Below are 7,226 nucleotides of genomic sequence, written 5' to 3' on the forward strand. Positions count from 1 at the left end.
ATACAATAAGCATGGATGCTTTTAAAAGCTAAGATTTTCCCTCTATGAGGGTTTTCACAAGATATATCTCATGTTATCTTGTGCTTTATATTTTATCTTTGCATATGGTTATTTTGTAAGCTTGTATGCATTATTTTCTCTCATGGGATATGTAGGAAATGGATTGTTCATCTCATGTGTTTTTCCTAACATTGACTAGCACGAAATTGATACATGTAAGTATAACCAACCTAAGAGGAAAAAGAGGTTCATGAAATCCAAATCTACTTGTAGGTCAACTCCACAACCACTACCTACAATAATATTGAAGAGTTGTGACAATCTAGAAGCTTTTAGACCATCTAATGTTAAACTCAATTACCTACATGCAAATAGGGCTAATGAAATAATATCTTCCAATGTTAGGGACTAAAACCAAGCCCCCAACATAAGCAAATCAAACCTTAGCTATGGCAACCCAAGTTTCTCCATATGAATAGGGAGCTAAGAATAGACCACCTAACATGAAAACTCTACTGCACACAACCATGAATGAAAGAAATGACATGTGTATGAAGGTTATTATACACTATCAAACACGAGCTCTAGATATCAATATCATATTATCAACTCCATAATACTCTAACTTCTTCATCCTTAAAAATACCCATTATCTCCCAAAAACAAGATCAACTACATATAAAGACTAAGAAATCACAACAAAAGAAATACCTAGAACCTTAAATGTCATGAATCCTTCACATTCAATAGCATGCACACAACATGTAACTCACATGTAAGTACATGCAACTCATATACATGCATATGCAAATTATAGAATTGAGCTCTAATTTCAATTAAAAGGGAAAGAGAGCATCCAAAAAGACCGTCTAAGATCAGTACGCACCTTCCAATATCCTATGTTTCTTTTTAATCAAATGTTTAATAACTCATTACAAACATATACTACTATGTCACTAAAGCAAAAATAGACATAGTTTATTTCTCATCACTTTTACCCTTAGAGGAAGGATAATGTAGCTTGCAAATCTAAGAAAATTTTAGTAGCATAACAACATGTAAATCAACATTTCAAGAATATGAAAGAAGAAAAGTAGAAGAAAGATAGACAAAAGAAAAGAAACATCGATATATGTGGGGAAAACCCTCTGGGGTAAAAAGCCCCACACTCCAAAGCATGAAGTCAATGTATCAATCTACAACAAGTATTTTTACAATACATTTGCAAGATCGAAGCTTTAACATGGAGATTTACATCTCACTTTTCTTTGGAGGAAATTGGATAGCATAACCTTGCAATTAATAATTCTTCCCACTCCACTCCTCAAGTAAACACACATATTTATAGAATTTGCAATGCAAATAGGATGTTTCAAGAAGTGGACACCAAGAAAGGCTAGATGACAAGTTTTTGACATGTGCAAAACTCCACCTATTATAGCAACTTTCTATTTTTTACTTCATCTAGAGTTATCTTCAATAAATGGAGCACACCAAAAAATAAATAATAATATAGACAAATAAATAAATAATCATGCTAGGAATTATTAAAGGTTGAAACACTTCATTCTTAACAAGGCACACATTGCGTCGAGTTCCTGCCATGTTGTAGTGAATGCAATAAATTTTGTTGCATCTAATAAAATGAATGGTGTTAGAAATATCATTTAAGGAGATAAAATAATTTAAAGTTAATTTTATCAAGGCTTCTTTTCATATTAACTTACCTTGAAAATGACTATTATGATGTATATAATAATTCTCACATCTTTGAACCATTAATAGACTTGAAATTTGATTTTAATGAATTAAATGCATTAGATTAGACATGTGTTTTACATAAAAGATTAATTTATTTTTATTTTTATGCAGACTATTCCCTACATGAACCAATAGAAGGAAAGGTAAATGACATTTTTACAATGATTTTAAATAAAAAATTAAATGTAGACTATAGGATTGTTGCTCAATTTTTTAATTCTATATGTTCATTGGCTAAACTAATAAAAGAAATTGGATGCATTAGATATATTAGTATCCCTTCTTAGAGGAGATAAAAAAATAGATGAAAAATATATAATTATTCATTAAATTTTATTAAATATTATTTCTGTTATTGTTAATTTCAAAAATGTTCTAAACTAATAGATGTAAAATTTAATTATTTTATTGTTAATTATTTTTATCACAATCTTGCGTATTTTCTCTATTTCAACTTTTTATTGAATTAAAATTGACTGAATGTGATAAAATAAATAAATTGTATTCATTAGCCCACAACCTTTTAAATATGGACATGAAAATAAGTTTGCATTGTTAATTTTGTTATAGTGAAAATAAAAAAAGTTAAGAGATTTCATAATTTAAATCACATTAACAAGTTTGTTCATATGTGTGTGTATGTGTATGTGTGTGTGTATGTGGATGTGTATGTGCATGTGTATGTGTGTGTGTCTGTGGATGTGTATGTGCATGTGTATGTGTATGTGTATGTGGATGTGTATGTGGATGTGTATGTGCATGTGCATGCGCATGTGTATGTGTATGTGTATGTGTATGTATGTATATATGTACGTATCTATATATGCTAATCCCATAGATATGGCGTCCGAATTTTGGGAAGAGAAGTAGTAGACGATCAGAGTGCTTCGTGATAGGGGTGAGAAAAGTTTTTTGATGGTTCGAAGGCGGATTGGATCTCTATTTAAGGAGGGCATAGTTGACAGTATTGAAACATAGTGTTTAAAGATCATAATTGACATAGATTGCATCTTTTAGAGTGGAATGCTTGTGCACCAAGCAGGATGGGCTTGTCCAGGCGCCAGAGGAACAAATCAGTCGGTTGTTCAACAAGGCGAATGACAAGGAGAAGGAAACCGTAGTCGAAATACTGGGCACAAACTTCTGGAGTGACAGACATGTGCATGATGGATTGTTGTTAGAAGCGTTGTTTGACTTGATCGTGCAGATTTTGGGTTACCCTATCTCTGCATTCGGGATCGTGCATAGAATGGTCTAGGAGGATCTGGCGAGCACGGTCAAGACCTCTCTGAACAACATCAAACTTGTTATGGAGTCTGGTGTGATGGTTGGGCATTTTGATCTTAATATTGAGGGTGTGAATATAAAGATGAAGAAGGCATGGCACCTGTACAAATCTGGGGTGGGCAAGGAGTACAACCTAGGGAAGTTTGAGGCCTTTATGAGGGAGAACAACGAAATCATGACTAAAGAGATGGTTGCTAAGTTAGTAAAGCTTGGCAATGAGATGGCCTATCTATATCATTGAGAGCTATGCTCTCAACGCTAAGTTATGTTATGTAATACTTTTGCTTGAATAAAAGGGTATTGTCCCCTTAGAGAGATCTCACTCTCACACACACACATATACATGTATATATATACATATATGTATAAGTATATACATATTATATGTATAAAGATGTATACATATATACACACATGTGTATATATATATATATATATTGATTGTATACATATGTGTATATATATATACACACACACATATGTACACACACACACATGTGTGTGTGTACATATACATACATACATGTATATATACATATACATGCATGCATACATATATATACATACATATACATACATACATACATACATGTGTACATACATACATGTATATATATATATATATACATGTATATATACGTGTATATATACATGTATATATATGTGTATATATACATGTATATATATACACATATATACACACACATATATGTGTGTATATATGTATTATATAAACACATATATACATATATACATGTATATATGCATATATGTGTATATATACACATGTATGCATGTGTATATATATATACACATGTATATATGTGTATATATACATACACACACATATATATATATGTGTGTGTGTGTGTGTGTGTACATACATATACATACATGCATGCATACATGTATGCATGTATATATACATCTATGTATATATATGTACACACATACATACACATGCTAAAATTTGGTCAGACTATTTTAATTCTAGCATCTTGTACCGAGAACTAACAATTATAAATTACATAACATATAAGCACCCAAAAAAAGGTAAGTTGTCACTAATGAATATCTTGTCTTAATCACAAGGAATGTATTACTAATTCTATATTCTATATTATTTTGATAATTTTAGGAAACATAAGGAAGCAACCAAAATCAATAATAACCCCACCAAGCTCAATCAAGATGAAGGTTGGAGCTTAAGTTTCTCTTCGCAATCATTGTTTTCTATCCTTAGTAACCTCAATCATCCCCTTTCCTGGCCTCTCTCGGTCTAGTCCCTTCATCATGGCCCCAAACCGACACCCCCCGCCCCCTCTCCTCTTTGCCCCCCTTTTTCCTTTAGCTCCTTTTGTTTTTGTTTTGTTTCTTTGTTATTCTTGGCCCCTCCTTTGTATATTTTCTTTGTCGTAGGTTGGCTGAGATCTTTTTCTTTCTTTTTATCTATTTATTTACTTGCATTGGTTTCATTTTTTATTTTTTGTATTTTTTGTGCCCTCTTTTATTTATTTAGATATTAATTACTGTAATATAAATCCAATATATAAGGATAAATATAATGAAATATATTAAGATTATTTCATTTGTTTGCAATTCACTTTTCATTTATTTATTCTTATACATCTATTTGTTTAGGTTTTTCTTAATTATATATTTAGATCTTTTTTCTATGTTCTTAATGTTTTTTTTTGTTCTTAATTGTGTTCTTATTATTGGTCTTAATTTTTATTTTTGTTCTTTCCTTCTTATTCAATTTGATCTTTTCATCGGTCTTGTTCTTTATTTTGATCTTATTATGGATCTTTATATCAATATCGATATTTTTTTTTCTTCTAATTGATCTATATATTGATCTTATTTTTGTTTTTGTTTCTTTTATTCATTTTTTTATCTTTGATTTTATTATTTATTTATTTATTGATCATTATTTTTATTATTTTTTTATCATTAAATAGTATATATTTATATTAAATTATCAAAAAAAAGATACAACAGTTAATAGTTTTAGTCCCTTCAAACACTATCTAACATACCAAACTTACATATTTCAACCACCTAAACATAAAGTTGTCCATAGCAACAGTCATGTGAACCAAATTCAACCTACTATCACTGAGACATTTTTTTAAAAACACACTACCAAACTAAAACTTGTAATATGAAATGATAGCCAAAATGATTCTACAGAGATTTAAATCATTGGCTTCTTACGGCTTAGTTAATAGTCCCCCTTCTTGAACACACTCTTTTTCTTTGTCTTCTTCATCTCCTTTGGTCCCAAAACCTCCACCATCTACTCTTTGCATCTTAGATAATCCTTGATATACTCCCACCTCACCTGCACCTCCTCCCTGCGAGCCTTCCGATCCATATCCGCTCCCCAAATCAGGAAGGGTCTCAAAGGTGGTAGTAACTTAGCAGAATGAATCCATTCTCCACTTGTAGACATAAATATTTCCCTAGGCTTGACAATAGTCATGAAAATATACATTCTAAATTTGCATTCCTTCTTAACACACTCTCTCATTACCCATTTGATGTCGTCCTTCGTCCCCGACTCTAGCCCCTAGGTGAGGAACATAGAAACAAAGTTTGCATTAGTTCTATATCAGAACTCTGATTTTGTATATTCGTTCCCCCAAAAAATATCTACCATCTAAATTTTGGATCCTCTATTTTGAATTCTTTCTTTGGAAATGGCTCCTAAGAATGCCATTTGTTGTTTGGTTGTGGTGAGTGTAAAATTTGCCTCCATTTCTACTAATGCACCACGAAAAACCTAAAATTTTTGCACTTAAACAGTCCTAGTTTTTATCACCACCTGCCTTGTCCCCAAAAATGTATTCCTCCTCGCTCAAACTTGCAGATTTTGATGAAAAACTTCACAAAGATCACTTAATATCTACTCTCAAAAAAATATCCTGGGAGTCATGCCAATTACCACCCTGCCTTAAATGGTCGCACATATCAACCATTAATTTTATTTGAAACATGCACCAACGCGTGTAAAACTAAAATTTGGTAGTGTACTCCCCCTATCCAAACATCAAAACTGCTATTTGAAGTGACCACTTTGCACACAAATATGATGTTTTTCATTAAAACCGTTACACATTGTTACACTTTGACTTGGAGGCCTACCAACTCATCCCTTACCCTCACCCTCAACCACCTCCTCAATCCTCTGCTCTCCACACATGCCTTCCTACCATCTCACCTCTTATTCATTTAAAGCACACCCCTGATTAGATAGAAAATCCACCTCCCATTTACCTTCTCTCTAAATATGAGACTTTGGAATCTTGAAAAGTGCCAAGTTTTTGCATAATGATAATGAATTTTTTAATCTTTCAACTTTGTGCTTCCCCTTTTGAAATTGCATCAACCACAGTTTTTTAATCTCCTTCCAAATGAAATCTACAAATCGATAATTTGTCCACCAAAGATATTGCAAGGAGCATCGCTTGAGCCTCTTCTTCATTATTAGTACACCATTCAATTTTTGTGTGCCCATTGTCAATACTTCTCCAATGTCATTTTTCACAATACAACCAACACCCAAGGGCCCTAGGTTCCCTTTTGAGGCCTCATCAAAATTGATCTTAATCCAACCTGCTTTTGACTGCATCCAAGTTACACTTTTCTTAGAGCCTTGAGGAGGATCAACCCTAATAAGCCCATTAACATGCCTTGGATCATTATATTAACCCTAATAAGCCCATTAACATGCCTTGGATCATTATATTATTGATCATATTAAGAATATTTATTTGTTTTCAATTCACTTTTCATTTATTGATTCTTATGTTTAAAGCTCAATATAAATATAAGAATAAGTAAAAGAAAAAGTGGATTTGAAAACAAATAAAAATAATAGTAAAAATGATCTTTATAAATATATTAATATCAATAGTAATTTTATTTATTTATTGATCTACTTTTATATATTAATATATTTTTATTTGTTTTCAATTCACATTTCTTTTATTTATTCTTATATTTAAAGTTCAATATAAATATAAGAATAAAAAATAAATAAAGAAATTTGTAAACAAACTAAGACGATCTTAATATATTTATTAGTATCAATAATCATTTTTATCTTCTTATTTATTTTCCTTTTTTTTTTTCTTATGTAGCTCACTAGTATTTGCATTTATCGCATTTTTTTA

Source organism: Cryptomeria japonica, chromosome 9 (genome assembly GCF_030272615.1).
Source record: "Cryptomeria japonica chromosome 9, Sugi_1.0, whole genome shotgun sequence".
In the NCBI taxonomy this organism is placed as follows: Eukaryota; Viridiplantae; Streptophyta; class Pinopsida; order Cupressales; family Cupressaceae; genus Cryptomeria; species Cryptomeria japonica.